This window comes from Theropithecus gelada, chromosome 11 (genome assembly GCF_003255815.1).
Source record: "Theropithecus gelada isolate Dixy chromosome 11, Tgel_1.0, whole genome shotgun sequence".
In the NCBI taxonomy this organism is placed as follows: domain Eukaryota; kingdom Metazoa; phylum Chordata; class Mammalia; order Primates; family Cercopithecidae; genus Theropithecus; species Theropithecus gelada.
The window spans coordinates 109,784,247-109,804,550 of record NC_037679.1 but is presented as its reverse complement, the minus strand read 5'-3'; the positions used below and the strand labels follow the sequence as shown (position 1 = coordinate 109,804,550).

Below are 20,304 nucleotides of genomic sequence, written 5' to 3'. Positions count from 1 at the left end.
TCCTGCGGTGTTTCTTAAATCCTCTTCCTCCCACAGGGCCCGTAGTACTGTTGGAATCTCGCGGGGGGCAGGACGCCGTGGTATTAGGATTTGAAATCCGTAGACATCTAGAGCGGTGAAGCATTAGGATTTAGAACCCTCCTTTACAAAATATGTTTCAGTCAAAAGTGTTACTGCTTCTCTTTTCAAGGTTTCTTGCCTTAGATAGTAAAGAGGAATAGGTAAAAGAGCTAATATGTTAGGATGAGTTCAGATAAAACTTGGTTTCAGATGTGTATGTGAAGAGTGTGATTTTTTGGCTTTGTCGTTTTTGAGAAATAGGAGAGTTAGGATTCCGGGCAGGCTTCTTTATATTGAAAATAATGATAATAATAAAAAACCCCTCAAAGTAACTGTGTTGTGTATTGCCTCTAATTTATTTTCATTGAAAGGACTCTATTCTTTCACAGCTCCTTGGGTTCTGGAAAGTGAGCAATATTAATGGACATCATGTGCTAGTGAGTCTATTGGAATTAAAGTCAATGTCATCCTGTCTCACCTAGTATAGAATTTTTTGTTTGGGATCGCAGTTTTCTAAACATATTGCTGTAGTTCTTAAGTTACTGGTGGGGAAAATTTTTGGTCACGAATTCACACTTTTACTTACAATTTGAAAGTTAAAACAGTATAGAATTGTCACATAAAGGGTAAGGTAGAATGTATCACAAATACAATAGTGTTAATAGAATGCGTTTAGTGCCGAATACACAGATTGAGACTTTGTAAGATTGCACCACAAGTCATTCACTTTATAGCAGGAAAAAAGAAGGAAAATATAATTTGCTTTTAATTCTACTATTCTGAGATAACTGCTATTTACAAGACTTGGTGCATTCTCTTTAATTTTTTTCACTTCCCAATGTCATTTAATATTATATATAGTAATTTCTAGCAAGTGTAATTTAACTGACACTATTAATAGCCCCACTCTTAATAGGGTGATGTTTCTTTTGTTTCCTGTCAGGAACCTAATGTCTAATTTTGAATATTTTGCTTGTTTGTGATCAAACATAAAGATTCATTTTGTTTTTATTTCTAGCTTTTTCCTGCTTTCAAGGTTTTATCAATACTGATTCTTTTCAGATACCAGTTCTTTTCTATGCTATGGCATTGGCTTGCTACTGTCTACTTTGTGTTTATTACATTCCAAATCCTAGTTGTTTTGTTACACTCTTATTTCACACCCTTTCCCCTGCTGCTTTTTATTCTTCTCTCTACTCCCTTCTTTTACATACCTCTTTTAATTCTGTAGCAGGTCACTTGAACCAAGGTTTGTATAAGAAAACATAGTATCCAGAATAGGAAATGATAGCTTTTTAAAAGTTGTCTCTTTAGATACTTGAAATTCTATTGGATGAATATTTAAGCACCGATTTATGTAATATTTATATACAACTCAGCTTTCCCGAGTTTATGAAACATACTTGGTAGTTACATGGGTCATCACAAAACAACATAAGTTAATGATAGGGTACAAACTTTTGGACATCTGTAGAGGTATGTCAGGGGGAAAAAGTGAAATTTTAATTAAAGTACTCTGGCTATAGTAAATCCCTCCTGGGAATTATTAATAATACATGAAATTGTTTGCAGCTGTTAGTGATTGAAAATATTTTTGTAAGAAAAATTCTGCATTGGTATAGTTGCAAACATTTTAAGTTGAATATATGCAAGAAAGTGTAAGGGTCTTCAATGCTTCACTACAACCTTTTCTGTATTTTCTAGATGCATTCCTAAATGGGATTTAAAAAAATAGACCTTATTTCTCAGAAGTTTTGGATTTACAGGAAAGCTACAAATACAGTGTCAATATACCCCCATATCAGCTTCCCCCCTTATTAACATCTTATATTAGTATTTGTTACTATTAATGAACCAGTATCAGTACATTAGTATTAACAAAGTTTATACTTTATTTAGATTTCCTTAGTTTTTAATGTCCTTTTTCTGTTCCAGGACCCTACCATCCGGAACACCACTAAATGTATTTCCTTGTAATGTCTCCCTAGGCTCCTCTTGGCTGTGAAAGTTTGTTAGACTTCCTTGTTTTTGGTGATATTTGAGGAGTACTGGTCGGGTATTTTGTAGAATGCATTTTCGTTGGAATTTATCTAATGTTTTTTCTCATGATTAGACTGTGATTATAGGTTTTTGGTAGAAAGATCACAGAGGTAACACGCCATTTTCATCTCATATCAAGGGTATATACTATCAACATGATTTGTCACTGTGATACTCATCTTTATCACCTGGCTGAGGTAGTATTTATCAGGTTTTTCCATTTTTCTCTGCCTTTTTCATGCTGTGCTCTTGGAAGGACTGTGTATGGCCTATACTTAAGGAGTAGAAAGTTATGTTTCCCCCTTTGAAGGCAGAATATCTATATAAATTACTTAGATTTTTTTCTCCATGGGAGATTTGTCTCTTCTCCCCCATGTGTTTATTTACTCAATCATATTTATTTTGTTCTGGACTCATGGGTATATATATTATATAAATGTAAAATCTATCTATCTATCTAAATATTTTGTGTTATAATCCAATGCTACTTTATTTTGTTACAGCTTGGCTCCAGTGCCTCTTTGACATACTACCATCAATGTGAATTTTGTGTTTTTGGAAGCATTTCCTTACTTTCTGGTACTATGAGATGCTCTAGGTTCATCTGTATACATCTTGCCACGGTCCTAGAATCAGTCATTTCTCCAAGGAATCTGGATCATTTTGTTGGGGAATGGTGTTAGAAACCAAGATCTGAGTGCTAGGTGTGCTTGTTGCTTCTGCGGTGTCATTGCTTCTAGGTTCTCTCATGTGACAAAGCAGGAAATACATGTATGTATATGAACATATCTATACATATTTTTATGTAACAGTTTGTATCCATGTTTAACTGTGAATTTACATTTTATCTGTAATGCTAATTTGTTACCACAGGTATCATTCTAGCCTTCTCCCCTTGTTTATATGGAAACTTACTCCAACAGTGAGAAGAAACCTGGCTTGCACCATCTGCCATACATTTGCTTATTCATTCATTTCTTTCATAGATGTATAGCAGCATTCAAATTGTTAACCTGTGTTCCTATGGGAAACAACTTTAGCATCAAGAGTACACCGTTTATGTACTATTCCTTTTGCTTTTAGTCTCACAGCCTCTACTTATTTCTAGAGTTAGTCAGCTAAGCACCTTTCCTCCTATCCTTTTCAGTGAGATTGTAGCACAGATTTATAATACAGTTAGATTTCTTTGTTACAATCTGCATTCCACCTTGGGATTCCTTGACCTTCTAAATGATTTGCTTACATTTGCATACATTAAAGTTTACTCTTTGTCCTGTGAAGTTCTTTGGGTTTTGACAAATGCTTAATTTGATGTAGCTATCCTTAAAGGATCATAGTGTCATACCGAATAATTTCAACACATTACAAATCCCCTGGGCTTCACTCATAACCTCTGTGAGCCCCTCTCCCAGAAAACCACGAATCTTTACTATCTCTTTACTTTTACCCTTTCCAGATGTTGTATAATTGGAATCATACAGCCTTGCCAGACTGGCTTCTTTCATTTAGCAATACACATTTAAGGTTCATCCATGTCTTCTTGAGGTTTAATAGCTCATTTCTTTCTATCATTATCAGATATATCATGATTTGTTTATTCACCCATTGAAGGATATTTTGATTGCTTCCAGTTTTTGGCAACTATGAATGAAGCTGCTATGAATATTCACATGCAGGTTTTTGGTTAGACATAAGTTCTTATATCCATTGGATAAATATTTAGGAGTATGATTGCTGGATCCTGTGGTAAGATTATGCTTAGCTTTGTAAGAAATTGCCAAACTGTTTTCCAAAGTGGCTGTACTATTACATTTTCACCAGCAATGAATGTGAGTTCTTATTGCCCCACATCTTTGCCAGCATTTGATTTTGCCAGTTTTTTTGGATTGTATCCATTCTAATAGGTGTGTAGTAATATGTCATTGTTACGTTAATTTACTATGTCTTAATGACATATGATGTTAACATCTTTTCACATGCTCCTTTTCGTCTGTACATCTTCTGTGGTGTGATGTCTGTTCAGATCATTTGCCCACTTTTTAATGGGGTTGTTTTCTTATTGTTGAGTTTTAAGAGTTCTTTATACATTTTATATACAGGCACTTTATCAGATATGTGTTTTGCAAATATTTTCTCCCACTTTGGTTTGTCTTTTTATTTTCCTAACAGTGTCTTTGTCAGAACAGATGTCTTTAATTTTAATAAGGCCAACTTACGAATTTCATGGATAGGCTTTGGTGTTGTATTTGAAAACTCATTGCCAAGGCTGCATAGATTTTATCCTGTGTTTTTCCTAGAAGTTTTATAGTTTTGCATTTTACATTTAGGTATGTGATCCATTTAGAGTTAATTTTTATGAAAGGTATAAGGTCTGTGTCTAGCTTAATTTTTTTGCTTATGGATTCCTAGTTGTACCAGCACAAGTAAATGTGATTTTTAAATTATAAATTAGGTTTGGAATTGAAAGGAAAATGTTTTTATTAAATTTTTTATTACATGTTCTGCAAAATTACTTACCTAAACAGTTGAGAAATGACTTAGAAACTAATATATAATACAGCGTGTACTGTGTGCCAAGATTTATTTCTAGACATTGTACATAATTCATTTTCCTCTTTTTTTTTTTTAAACTAACTCAGAAATTCTTCTTTGTGAAAATGGAATTGTTAGTATAGAGTAACATCTGTCAGTTCTTTTAGATCTTATCATAGGAAATAATAGTTTGATTTTTTGCAAAAAGAATATGGAATAAAGGATTTGCAGGGTGTATGTTGAGAAGAGGCAGTTGATGTATGCACCAGCTAGAAATCTGAGACTTAACTATATGGTCTTGAATCTTTTCCCATGCTATTCTTCCTGCTACAAGTGACTTTTTTCAAGTACAGTTGACCCTTCAATAATGCAGGGGTTAGACGCACTGACCCCTGCACAGCTGGAAATTTGTGTATAATTTTTGACTTCCCAAAAACTTAACTAGTAACCCTTCTGTTGACTGGAAACCTTACTGATAACACAGTCTATTGACCCACGTTTTGTATGTTATATGTGTATTACACTGTATTCTTACAATAAACTAGAGAAAAGAAAATTTTGTTAGTCAAACCATAAGGGAGAGAAAATACAGTACTGTACTGTACTTATTGATATTATAAGTTTTTGTCTGCTTACAAGATGACTCCTATGTCTGAAAAGGCGGGGAATGGAGAGGCAGGGCTGGGAACTGCAGCTGCAGACCTCAATCTATGCTACATACCAAGCAATTCAACTTTATCTCGTAATGTCATGACTTTTCTCTGTTTCTGGGGAGCATTTCCGGCATCTCTAGTGGCATGTTTTCATTCAAGGTTTGTGGTATTGCACTAAACAGGATGAAAAATACAGGAGAACAGCGAGAAATCATTTTTTACTGTGATACACAATTTACCGGAGAGATGAACCGCTCACGCGGAGATGATTAACATCACACAGTGGATTAAGCAGATACTCACAACACTTGAACTCACTGCAATCACAACAGGAGGTGGCTATGAAATTATTACAGTAGTACAGTATATACTACAGTTAATTGTATGCTGTTAGAACTTAATGCATCTTTACATTTGTTTACATTTCTCTTGACTGTGAATGATACTGTGTATCGTGTGTGTGTGTAAGTTTTGATAAATTTTAATTTTTTCTAATAAATTTTATGGCTACTGCCATAAAATGATAAAGTAGACTAGTATTTATATATATAATGCATTCATGACATACCTTTTTTCTTAATTTTTTTGTTATCCCGGCTACATGGTTTGTCTGTGTTTTTATTGTGTTTATTTATTTAAAAAATTTTTTTGAGACAGTCTCACTGTCACCCAGGCTGGAGTGCAGTGGCACAATCTTGGGCTCACTGCAGCCTCAACCTCCCAGGCCCAGGTGATCCTCCCCACTCAGCCTTCTGAATAGCTGGGACTATAGGCATGTATCACCAAGCCTGGCTAATTTATTTTTATTTTTATTTTTTGCAGAGACAGGATCTCTCTGTGTTGTCCAAGATGGTTTTGAACTCCTAGGCACAAGCAATGCTTCCAAGTTGGCCTCCCAAAGTGCTGGTATTATAGGCATGAGCCACCACACCCAGCCCAAGTGTTTTTAAATTGTCACAAATCTCCAAAAATTTTTCCAAATATATTTATTGAAAAAAATCTGGGTATAAGTGGACCCATGTTAGTTCAAACCTGTCTTTTCAAAAGTCAAATGTACCTCTCTTTTGGTATGCATTTTGTGTCATTGATATTGTGGTGTACTATAGTTTGCATATTTGTCCCCTCCAAAACTCGTGTTGAAATTTCATCCTCAGTGTGGCAGTTTTGAGAGGTGAGGCCTTTAAGAAGTGATTGATCCATTCATGAATTAATGGATTAAGGGGTTATCATGGGAGTGGGACTGGTGGCTTTGTAAGAAAAGGAAGAGAGACTGAGTGAGCGCATGAGCACACTCGGCCCTCTTGCCCTGTGATGTTCTCTATTGTCCTGGAACTCTTAGAGAGTCCCCACCAGCAAGAAGGCTCTCACCAGATGTAGCGCCTTGACCGTGGACTTCTTAACCTCCATAACTGTAAGACATAAATTCCTTTTCTTTAGAATTACCCATTTCAGGTATTCTGTTATAAGCAACGGAAAACAGAGTAAGACAGGATTAGAAATATTTATATTGTTGCACTAAAGTTAGAACCAGTATTCTTCAAGAAGCAGGTGGAGCAGCTCACATAATAATAGTACCTTTTGTGTGGCATGTGTTACATACATTATCTCCTTTACTGTTACAAGAGCCCTTTAAGGCATGCTTCTTTATCTCTGAATTACAGATAAAGGAATAGGCCCAGAAAGATAAAGCGACTTGTGTCACACATGGGGAGAAAGGGACAGAATTGGGATGAGAACCCTGACCTGACTCCAAAATCCATGCCCTTTCCACTTGGTCGTGCTGCACTTATAAAAGAAAAAGGGCAAGGATGGTATCAGGGTGTCCTTAATTATATTCTTTTCTTTCATACTGTGGTATATACTTGCTCAAATGACTACTGTGCTAAACAACAATAGCTAAAAAAATATGTGTATTTAAGCTCCACAAAGATTCTTCTAGCTTTGTTTTCTGTTGACTTATCTATATCCTACTGACCAAAGGTATGTGGTGATGGAACATGGTTGTAAAGAATGAGATTCTTTTAAAGAGAAAAATTTGTGGGGAATTAGACAAAATACAACAAGTAATGGTAGCATTAGCTAGTTGGTTATTTCTTTCCCTCATTGGATTTAAAGCTTCTCAAGGACAGGGAACTGAGTCAGTTAAGTTCCCCGAGGTATTTAAGCCCAACACACTGTATATGACACACTCACAAAAGGCTTGCTGAATGAAGTTAGCACTTACTATCATACTTTTACATAAGTACTTAAAAGGGGATGAGTTTTCCTCACATAGGAAGTTGAACATTACTACATTTTATTTGTTTATTCATTCATTTTTTATTGAGTGTTTGTTGAGTATCTGTTCTGTGCCAGACACCAGGAATACAAAGATGAGTAAGATAGGATCTCTGCCTTTTGTTGTCAGGAGGCTCAGAGAATGGAGGTAGCCAGACACCCGTTTTAGTACAGTGTGAAGCTGAAGGAAGTATATATTAAAAAGCAAACAAACAATGGACTTTGGAATCAGACCTTATCTGCCTTGGTTTTCTTATCTAAGAGGTGGAAATGTCAAGTAGGTACTATTATCCGTGGGGGATGTTAAATGAAAAGTGTGTGTGTGTGTGTGTGTGTGTGTGTGTGTGTGTGTGTGTATTCCCAATCCCAGCACATAGCAGAAAGGAGAGCCTTACTGTGGCCGAGGGAGTCAGAAAAGTCTTTACTGGGGAAGGTGATGTTTGAGTCTCATAGAATGAATTTTTGAGGCAAAGCGAGACACTCATCTCTCTCCAGGTGGAAAGATGGGCATGTTTGACGTCTGTGGAATAGGTTGGCATGATGGGAGTGGTGGGAAGTTCTGCACATTCCCACATTCAGAGTTTACAGGAGTATTAGAACTGAATGAGCAGTTATTTTTCATTTTTGTAAGTAACAATACAACAGAGTATTCATTACATTGTAGCAGAAGAGAATAAAGATACTAAACCTGTTTAAGAATTGCATGAATCTTCTAGTCACATGGCCTTCTAAATGTAGCTCTTTATGTAGCAAACAAATTCATGTGTGCTTTTTCAGTCCTGTGATACTCAAGTGATTATATGGAATTTAAGAAAGAGAACTTGCATGTTTTTGGGTGAAATTGGAGGTCCTGTTTCAAACCATTCTTACATTTAGTAGCATAGCAACAAAAGAATGTAATAATCTATGAAACCAGATCTAGTCCTGTTTAAGCCTACCTAAAATTCTAAGCCATAAACAGTTTCTGAACAGAACCTGAAGCATACTATTTAGGAATGTACTAAAAAATAACTTGTTAAATGAATTATGTGCTTGATAAGAGATCAGAGTTCTATAATTGAAAAATTGTGTTTTTAATATAAGGGGAGAAGAAAAAGAGAAAGAAAAAATAGAAAAAAAGATTGATAGAAGGAAGTTTGTACTTAAATGAGGGAAAAACATTTTTCAAGTCCCTTATTGAGAGCTGTTGAATTATCTTTTGTTAACACCATTAGAATATTACTGTTGTTCCTTATTATAGAAATACTTGTATATTATTGAGATATTTGGTAGTTTAATGCAACAATAGAATGTTTCCAGTATCTGAAGTGGAAAAACAAAGCTGCAAATAAAAATATATGTAAACTCTTTCTCTTTTGAAAAGACATTGATTACAATTTATCTAATTTTCTACAATAATTTTGACATTTAAAGTTGATGGTTATTTTAGACCTGAATGTATAATAAGATGATTTTAAGTACTCTTTTAGAATTTAAAGATAGATAGAAATAGAAGATACACTTAACTGTTTCGCTAGTGAAAAGTCTGTTATATTTTTCTAGGCACGGTGGCTCACGCCTGTAATCCCAGCATTTTGGGAAGCCAAGGCTAGTGAATCACCTGAGTTTGGGAGTTCGAGACCAGCCTGACAAACATGGAGAAACCCTGTCTCTACTAAAAATACAAAATTAGCAGGACTTGGTGGCGCATACCTGTAATCCCAGCTACTCGGGAGGCTGAGGCAGGAGAATCGCTTGAACCCCGGGAGGCAGGAGGTTGTAGTGAGCCAAGATTGTGCCATTGCACTCCAGCCTGGGCAACAAGAGCAAAACTCTGTCTCAAAAAAAAAAAAAAAAAAAAAAAAAAAAGTCTGTTACATTTTAAAATCTTGCTTTGCCTTCTTTTTGGGGGGCTTGGATTTCTTGAAATTCATTTTGTGAGTAACTTGGTGAATTAATGACTCATTTTCTGCCTGGGCATGCAAACTGCATTTGATAGTTTCTTTCATATATGGAAGAAATGAAAACACTACCTCTAAGTAGATTTACTATCTTTATTCCCCCCATAAAGGCATGAACAGCTTGTTCATGTTTATATGCATGTGTATGTAATCTCCAATTTCCCTTTGCAGTGGGTTTTCAAAACTTCAACTGTTTTATGACAAACTATATGTATTTGGGAGTTTAAAAATATTATTCTTTAGTCCAGGAATGTTGATTTTTGAAACCCTATCTTCAGACTGAGTTGTCTTTATTGTTTTAGTGTTTATCTATATTCTCAGAACCTCTATTGTGTGGTCTGTTTTCAAAAAAGTACAGTGTGGTTTTTTTTTGTTGTTTTGTTTTGTTTTTTACACATCAAGATCCTTTTAGTTGACAGAACATTAATTTTGTCAGTAGTTCTTTTATTTAGCTCCTTTGTGGGGCCTTGTTAGATTCTGAATAATTTAATAGCAATGGAATCCTTTCTGTGATAAAAATCTGGTCATTGGTCCAGTACTTGCAGCATTATTCACATGATACTCATGCATGCAAAGGTGTGGGATTAACGCGTATGCCTGAAGAGTGCGTGTCGGAGTGTTTTTAATCATTGTTGAAAATCACCCTCTAAAGATTTTTGTGTGCGTTAATTCTCAGATTTGCTTAAAGTATTATCACTTCTATTTTAAAATGAATAATCCATGATGGCCTAGCCTGAACAATAATGTGTAAGGAAAATTGGAAAAATTATAGCTTCATTTAAATTTAGGAATAAAGTCTATTTTTTGTGTGTGTTTGTATGTTTGCTATGTTTACAGAATTACAGAATAAATGGTTTAAAGCATATTTCTTTTTATGTTATTTTAATTCTTTTACATTTCTTACCCAAACTGTTGAAACAAACAGTTTCAGCCCCAGTTAGTACAACATCCATAAACTTGGTCCACATTTCACATTTTCAGCTTTATCTGAAGACTTGCTACCTTCCATGGTCTCGTCAAGAAAATAGTCTTTTACAACTCTTGAAGCAGATAAATAACCATGTGGGCTTTCCTTCATCACTGCCTTCCCCAACTCTTCTCCTCCTCCCAGCTGTACCCCCTCCTTTAGCTCGTTTCTGACACCCTTTTTAAATCCTCAGATGGCTTTAATAGAAAAGTATATTTTTCATAACTTTGATAGCTTTCCAATTACTATTCTAACTCTTTCTTATTGCCTGGTGAGATCTCAGTCATGGAGAGAGAAGTCTGAATAAAAGAGACATTCATAGTGGTTGTGACAGTGAAGGTTAAGTTTAGGCTGCTAGGGAGTTTGAAACAAAGGAGGGATTGAAGCCTTCATCGCCTTTACCTTATTTGGGTACTAAGTAAGTGATTTTGGAAATAGTAAAATCTCATTATGAAGAGAGTGAAATCTAGTCCAGAATACATGTGTTAACAGTGCTTAACTTTAACTGGAATGCATCTTAACACCATTCAGTTTTTATACCGATTAGAAAGGTCCACTGTGGCTTTGTTCATATATTAGGACATATGCTGCTGGTTTTTTGTTTTGTTTGTATGTGTATATGTGTGTGTGTGTGTGTGTGTGTGTTTCATTTTGCTTTGTAGGTACCCCTTCTCACTGTAGGGAATTTTAGAATTTGAATTAAAATATATCTTGAGTCATATAATGTAAAAAACAATTCACATAGGCTCCTCCATGGCATTGTAAAGAATCTTAAAATGGATATAAAAGTCACTTCATCTTACCTCCAATGTCCTTCCTCCATCTATATCTGTTATCTCTAGCTATTTTCATCTTTTCTCTCTGCCAGGCAGTTAATGGAATTGTTGAAGAATGATTTTGTCAGCTCTCATTGGACTACAGGATAAAAGACCTAAAAATATGGGATAATTTAATCCAATGGCTACCAATTACATTTTGTGTTATGTGTATGGTTTTCAAAGGCATTGATATAATCAAACTATTGTTATTGGGAAATATGACATTTTCAATAAGATTCCAAACTAATAGATAGAGTGGTAAAATGATTGGAAAAACAAGCGGTGGTAGAATCTGATATAGAAATAGTTTGGCAGTAGCAAAAGGGGAAACACTACGTTTCTCAAGAACCCATAAGCCATTTTTACCAGCACCGTGCTCTTCATGAGCTACATCTAGGGAACTTTGATTCTATGCTGTAAGGAACAATATATTATTTGATTTAAGTGTATATTAAGTAAGTGTTCAATAAATAGCTGCAAAATAAAAGACTGAGTTCTGAATGTGGAAATTCCTATTCTTGCAAGATTGAGCCAGACATTTCTAGCTAACATTGACATTATTGGGCTAATGCGGACATCAGTTGGGTTTTGGGTATTAGGCGTAACAAATGCTTGCTGATGCGTAGGGGCTAATCTAGGTCTGTTAGTTCCTGAGAGAGTGCATGTGAACTTGAGGGGATGGTTTTTAGAGTAGTCATTCACCTAAGTCAGCTGGTTTTTTCTCTCTTCCAGAAGAGTACCGGATTGCTCCTTTGCAGGCGATGAGTTGAGAACATGGCTTAACTCTTAAAGCTAGAGAAACTAGTTCAGCCGGAAGTGTATTATTTCCCCCCAAAATTACATTTAAAAGCTTCTAGCTATGATCATTTCAGCTGCTCCTTCCTCCTCTTCTAATTATTCTTGCTATTTCTGTTACTGTTGTCAACCATACCAATCACTGGAAAGGAAAATACCTGGGCAAAAATTTCTTTTAAAAGAAAAATTGTTGGAGAGAAATATGCACACAAATGCATATGGAATATATAATAAAATACATATGAAACTGTCCTTTGTATGTGAAAGTGAGTTTGTTTGTTGTAGTGGTGTTAGAGCTTGTTTGATTCACTTCAGCTTTTTCCAGTGTTCTTTCTTGTAATACACATATATGGGACAGGAATTTTGCTAAATCATTAGCAGGCCCATCGGCTTAATGTAACCCAATCTAGTTTCTTGATCTAACAGTCCTGGATAGACAACTTTATCTAATAGAAAATAATTTTGTTTCAGTTAATGAAATTTATCTGTCAATAAAGAAATTAAGTGCCTATTAAGTGCTAGTACTAAATAATGAGAATACTGTAATTGACAAGATAGACAACATTCTTATCTTCTTTGTGGACTGTGTAATGTTAGACGCCTAAATAAAAAGAAGCATAAAAACTTAACAGAAGCATCAGGTTCTAGGTAAGGGCTCAAAAATCTGGAAAATAAAGGATAATCTTTTTGGCTTCTCTCCCCCTCTTTCCTTAATAGAGATTCACGTTTTTTCCTATTCAAATGTAAATATATTAACATTTTGTATTGTTTTTCTACATATACTGGTACTGTAGATTTATAAAATAAGTCTATTTCCAATTTACGTGTATTTTACAATGATTCCACAAAGGAACATTGGCTATTTATGAGCTTTGGGGAAAATTACAGTATATCAGTACTCTCTTTGAAAGAGTATTTAAACTATTAAGTTCAATTTAAGATCAGACCAGACAAGTGTGGTTTATGTCATTTTTATATACAGTATTCAGTATTTTTTCCTGGAAACTTTTGGGAGTGAAGAAGCCATTATTCATAAAATGAATTCATATTTAACACCTTAGGCTGATTGTAAAGTGTTAAACCTTAGAGATGGGGAAAATTCTGTTGTCTTGAATTTTGAATGTGGTTAACTTTAAGACTGCCATATGAATTGCCAAGTTGCAAAATTGTTTTTGCATTTCACTTACAAGCAAGGAAAATGTGGACTCCCTCTTCTTTAGTGGAGCCAAGTGCATTCTAACACACCTCTCAAATTACACACCACTGAAATGATACTCACAATGGGTTTGGCTCATGTGTTCCTAGTTAGCTACTATGAATGAAAGATTCATAACTATCTGTTTCAAAAAACTTCTTTATTTGCACTGCAGGGAGCTTAATTGTTTGATAGCAGGGTCAAGAATTGCTTTTAAATACTAAGTCAGCATGCATGGATTGGGCCATTATACACTGAACTGAAAAAAAAGATTTCTGTGCACAAAGAAGGCTTTAGATAAATATTTGTCAAATCATTGATTAGTTTGTTGGCTGTGGAAGAATAAAGTCCCTGAGTTTTCCCACCTTCTTGGTAATTTGGACCAAATATTTTGGTCACGATTTTATATGTGTATATACAAACAAACCTGTAACCTTTCCCTTACCTTGCCTATTGAGCATTGTAGAATACAGGATCACAGGGAGGAGGAAGTCATCCATACTTACTAGACAGATGGTTGGCATCCCTGTGGCAATCTTGTGATCTAATAATTTTCCAAGATCTGTCTACCTAACTGAAGAGTAATAGCTGTTTATTGTTTGCTTAAATAACACTAGGCCTGTATGCAAGTTGGAGGGGGGTGGGGTGAAGGAGGCATTTAGGTATATAAATTCATCTCTGCAGTTTTACCAAATCTGTAGCATACGGGCACCTCTTTTCCAAAAGAAAACATTCATTACTTCCTCATTTTGGTTATTCCTTCTTATTTGTGGCTCAAGCAAACCATTACCAGAGAATCTTTTTTTTTTTTTTTTAATTGATGATACACTAAAATTTAGTTATTTTTGAAGATTTGTTTTCAGAGGTAGTATTTGAATATATTGGTAAAAGATGGTGGAATCATTTTCCTGTTTTCTGCAGTAAATTAGTTTGTACACTTCTGGTGACAGTTGCTCAACTATCCAAAGAAGATGAAGCTTTTAAAACATTTTTAACAAATATTTATGAATGCATGAAATTGATTATGTTTATTAAAGTCACAAAAGATTTCTAGCCTTTATTATAAATTTTATAAATTGCTACTGCAAAAATGAGAGAGAATTATAGTTACCAATGTGAATTACTTTTGTTTGGTCAGACATTGACTTCCCTTGATTGCCACCTTGTCACTCTGTTTACTAGGCACAGATAGGAACTTCTTTTTTCTTCCTATGATACGCATTTGATTCACGTCATATGCTGTCAAAATAATGTTGTCCTGAGATTATTTGCTGGAACGATAAAACTGATGCAGACTATGTCAGCTAGACTTGTTAATATCACGTTATTCTTTCTAATAAGTACTTGTACTTAGAATACTTACTTGCTTCTAGTGCATCATGTCTCTCTTCCTATCCCCAAAGCTTTTTATATTTATATTTTTATTTCTTTTTAATCTCTCTCCTTCATCTCTTAAAGGGGCTGGTAAACCCAGTTCTAAAATATTTCATGTATCTATCTCCCTTTAACACATAATTTGGTCCCACGCATATATTTAATACCAGGATATCCCTATTCATTTCCTCCTTCTGAGGATGATTGAAATTTTGTTGCTTCATGATTGCCTTCTAATTTTCAACTTGACTTAAACCAGAGTATAGTAAGAGAACCATTAATAATCACAATTAATAACATTAGAATGTAATTTTAATAATTCAGGCCTCTATTGCAAAATGTATTATGGAGTCAGTTTAAAATGTGATTCTTCTCTCTCTTATATGTACCTATGTCCAAGTGTTTATATAGTAAGCTCTTGGAGTTCAGATGTGTCCTGGTGAGGTATTCTGCATATATGGAACATAGTCTCTTAACATCCTTTTGCTATTGCCTTATTTCTGTCTTGTTTCCACATAAGATTCTTGAAGAGAAGCTTAATGTCTATGGTTTCCTCTTCACTTCTCCTACATTAGCCAGCCCGCTGTGGTCTGGTGCTGAGCTTATGTCTGTAGGTCACCTGCCATCTTCTAAAACCTAAACCGGAAGGAAAATGTTCAGTTTTTACTTGATTTTGCTGTAGCGTTTACCTGTAAACTCTTTGAGGACATAAACTGAGTTTCATTCCCTATGAATTTTTACCATTTAGGGTTTCTGGTGCTTTGTAGACCTATTTGCTGCCTGAATGTATGTTTGTAATGATTTTTGCCTTCTTTTAAATAAAAAGAATATTCTCTTCCTTTGGCTTCTGTGGTGGTGCTGTTCTTTCCTGATTAACATCTACCTCTGCTTTGTTACCCATCTACACTTAGATGTTAATTCAGAAGCTCTGCTACTTGGGATGGAATAGGTATCCCAAATTCTTCCTAAGTGCAACTCTCAAGTAAGTTCTAGCACCATCTGTTGGCAGCAGGGAGAGCCAATGCTTTTTTTTTTTGGTGTGTGCCTCAGTTCATGGTTTTGTGTATTCTCAGAACATTCACAAGTTGAAAAGTTTCTGGATTTTCTCGAATTATTTTCTCAGCCCTCATCTCATTTCATGTTACATTCTAAGTTTCATTCTCTTTCTAGGTGACCTCAATGTTTCGTTTAGATCCATTACTCTCAGTTCTTCAGCTGATGCCTCTCTTGGGAGCTCTAACTCTATGACTGAACCTGAATATCACACAGGCCCCTTAGACTTCACATTTTCCAAAATAAATTTCTTGCTTTTTCTCTGGCTCCCTCATCTCTTTCTGTCTCTCTACTTGGAGTGACTTTTATCCTAATGACAACCTTAGAAATCTGAATTTTTTCTGGACTCTTTTTCTTACCCACCTTTCTGTCCCACCCTTATGTGACCAGTCATCAAATCTTTTTGATTCTTACTTGCAAATGGCTGACAGAGCACTGTCCTCTTCCATCTCTCACTGCTAATCATGTTACTACCTTGCTTAAAATTCCTCAGTGGTTCCCCATATGCTCATTAGGGTGGTACAAATGAAGGCGCTCTGTGAAGGAGTCCCTTCTTTCCTTGCCAGCCACAGTTTTTTTGCCCTTCTATTCCACACATGCCGTAATAATTGCAATTCCCCGGACACACATAGCTTCACTCTTTCATAAATTTGCATATGCTGTTCCCTCTGCCTGGAGTTTCCTCTTTGTCAACCCCATCATATGGCAAACTTCTCATTATTTTAGATTCAATCTAAAGATCACTTTCCTAGAAAAAAACTTGTCATTGCTTCTTTTTTGCCCAAGTTGTAGAATCTCATACTTACTTTAAAGTAGTTACTATGTCGCTTATGGGTTATTTTACTTGTGTTTCTTTCTAACCAGTCTGTGAGCACTTGGAAGTAAGGAATGTGTCTGAATAATCTTTTGTCTCTTGTCCCTTAGCACAATGATGGGTGCACAGTATGTACTCAGTTTTTGTTTTAGTATTTTTCAATGAATGAATGGTTAAAATGATGTTTGGTGCTAGTGAGATTCTAGTCCCTGATCTACATATAAATAAACTATGATAGAAAAACGGAGCAGAATTCATTCATTCACTATTTGACCATTTAACCTGCTTTCTTTCCTAGTACATCTGAAGGTAAAATTGTGAGACAGATGCAGTTTGTCTATAATACCATTCAATTTTTCCATCTCTTATAGTTTGCACTTTGTGTTTAGGTAAAGCTTACTCTTATATTCAGTGGCTTAATGCCTGGAGTTCAAAAGGAAAGTTATGATCAGATGACACTTGAGTTTTGTTTTCTTTGTCACTTGGGTGACTTCCAGCCATGTTTTCTCTAATTCATTTCTAAAACTTAAAAAGAAACAGCTTAAAAAGAAAGAGGAAGAAAGAATGAATGAAATACGGGACAACTTCTTGATGATAATCTCGTTTGAGTTCATTGTGTAATTTAATCATTACGCAAAATAGTTTTTCCTCTTTCTTTTGTATTGAAACTACCACAAAGAATTCTTTATGAATAGTTATAATATATAGTAGCCACAAAAATCGTTCAGTTCTAGGGAGAATTTCTTTTGTTTGTTTGTTTGTTTGTTTGTTTGTTTTTAAGAGACAGTCTTGCTCTGTCACCCAGGCTGGAGTGCCGTGCAAGCCTAAGGAGAATTTCTAGCCCATTAGAAGAACACATCCATGATCCCTTCTTCTTTACCTGCCATATCCAACTGATTGCCAAATTCTGCTGCTTTCACATGAAAGTTAACCCTCGCCTTTGCCCCTTCTGTTCAGTTTTTCACTGTTTTAAGGCTATATGACCATTTTCTTAAACTACTCCCTCCTGAATGTCTCTGTATCTGCCTCTGTCCTACTGTCCTACTTCAATTCATGTTAATTACTACTTTCAGATCAGTCTTGCTAAAGCTGAGTTCAGATGATGTCAGTCCATTGCTTTAAAAACTGCTAACAAAGGTTTCCTTTTCAGGCTCTTCACAACCTGGTGACTTTCTTTAATTTTAGCCTCACTACTCCCTTTCCTATAGATTACTTAGCCAAAGTGAGGTACTCTACACTTTCATCTGTATACTTCAGTTTTCCCAGTCTCTGCTTCAGTGTCCCTCTTGTCTGTACTTGGAATAACTTTTTAATTTATCTCTGTATACAAATCGAATCTATCAGTTAAGCTCTAGTTTATCTGCTGTTGTAGAATAATCTGCCTTCTTTGGTACCTCCCCCACTTAATTTTTTTTTTCTCCAGATCGCTTAGGCACTTATTCTCTTTCGCGAACTGTAATTTATATATATGTGTCTTACCTGATACCAGGTATCAAGCTTCTCTAAGGTAGGCTCCATATCTGATTTTTATTTTTGGACAGGCCTCAAAGCCTGGTGTGGTGCTTTTGTGTGATAGAAGCTCAGTGTGTATTGGTTAAATGATGAAATAAATGAATTTTTGTCTTGCATCTTTCATCATGAGATTTGTGCCAGTAACTCCCCAACTCTCAATATGAAAAAGAAAAAAATACTGACCACAGTTTTTACTGAGCCTAAATTGAAATACTCTGAAAACGCTTAATCATGGTGACAATCAGAATGTACTCTGTTATTTAGGATAAACCCTTCTGGCAAACATGCCCATTTTTCAAGTTCCCATTCTTTTAAATGTGGGCTATGATTATGCTCTTTAACATCTCACAGATTTAATAAGTAAACCATTGTTTTAAAGTATTATAACTTTTTCCACAAAGAAACTGAGCTCTTGGAATAAAAAGCCAACAAAGATGATATTTTTTCAGTCTCACTCTTTTCTATCCTTTCCCCTCATTAGAGCACAATTTTCGAGATTTTTGTATTATGAGTAAGACAGTGAGATCTTTTTGATATTTCATTAGCTAAACCCAAAAGGGCCCACAAAACCATGCTTTAGCACATTGTTTTTTCCTGAATCCTACTGGAATTACAAATATTTCTAATAGTATGAATAATGTTATTTTTCCCCTTCCTTTCTTTTTCCCTTTCCTTTCTTCTGTTTTTTTTTTTTTTTTTTTTTTTTGACAGGGTCTTTCTCTGTCACGTAGACAGGAATGCAGTGGTATGATCATAGCTCACTGCAGCCTTGAGCTCCTGGGCTCAAGTGATCCTTAAGTCACTGGGTGGGTGGATCACTTGAGTCCAGGAGTTTGAGACCAACGTGGGCAACATGGCGAAACCCTATCTTTACAAAAAAATACAGAAATTAGCCATGGTGGTGTGTGCCTGTAGTCTCAGCTACTTGGGAGGCTGATGTGGGAGGATTACTTGAGCCTGGGAGTTTGAGGCTGCAGTGAGCCAAGATCATGCCACTGCACTCCAGCCTGGGTGGCAGAGTGAGACCCTAGTCTCAAAAAAGAGAAAACAAAAACAAAAACAAAAACAAAACCCATGAAAATTACAAATAATTATGACACTGGAACTATTTTGGGTATTAATCAACTGCTAAGAATAAAATCAGCATAACTGCAGAATACATCTGAGAAATAATGAAACATGACTTTGGTCAGAAAGTTCAGGAAAATTTTGTACTGTGTCCAATTTATTTTGCTCTGTGATCAGATTCTCGTGAATGCTAGTGTTAGACAAAAGACTGAAAATAGAGTTACTATATAGAGATGTTCATTGTTTGGGGAGACATTCAATAGAGTCTTGAATATTCTCGTGATGTGCAGAATAATTATGTAGAGATTATTTTAAGTCATAAATACATCTTATATCTTAACATCTTAAATGTTTTGCTTTCCAGATATACTTAAGATATTTCTATGAAAATGTTTTATCCTAATATTTGCCAACAAGCACATCTTATGTATGTGTAACTTTTCCAAAGTTGAGTAATAACTGTAATGCTAGTTTGCTTATTTTTCATAAAACTCTGAGTGATTTTCTTTAATATATCCTTGAAAATGCATTTTTCATTATTTTTTCTTATTCGTGTTGTACATATATATCAAATGTGGCATTTATTTTGAGAGTCTGTTGATAAAATTGGCAAAAGTAGAATTACAATTTTATGTTAATAATGGAAGAATGACATATCGTATTTGCCTGATTGTATCTCTTATTTTGTGTGCTTTTTGTTAAGCATATGTCGATTTATTTTACCAACATTATTCTATAAGTAGAGAACTCCTGTTTTCTTCTTTCAGGTTAGTTCATGCGATCCTGGTTAGTAGAACATAAAGTGAGATTTTTTGGGTGACAGGGAAAGAGATTAGGTTTGACTTAAGGGCATATGGGAAAAGAAAGGGGCTGTCTCTTCATGAAGATTTAAATATCTAAGAACTGTTTGCCAGTGCAATTATGAATAAGTGTATTTGTGCCTAATTTTTATTTTTTAAAAGCTCAGGTGATTATAATTTCATCTGTAAAATGTTGAAAGTGTAGTCTGATTAAAATAATATATAAGAAATGGTTTTGGTTCTTTTTGAATCAAAAGGTGTGTAAACCTGGAGAATCTGCAGAGTGCCAGACCTCTGCTTTTGTCTTAGTATTGTATCATGTTTTCCCTGATATTAATCTTAAGATGACTTCATATATATCAGTATTGTGTAATGTTAGCCATCCACCTATTTGGGCTAGGAAAAA

At 35.1% G+C, this 20,304-nt stretch overlaps 1 protein-coding gene across 1 annotated transcript in view; it reads left to right on the top strand.

Annotated features, from left to right (window-relative positions):
- Nucleotides 1-20,304, top strand: part of EPS8 (epidermal growth factor receptor pathway substrate 8) — a 169,402-nt gene that overhangs the window by 1,130 nt on the left and 147,968 nt on the right. The gene's annotated exons all lie outside the window — the stretch shown is intronic.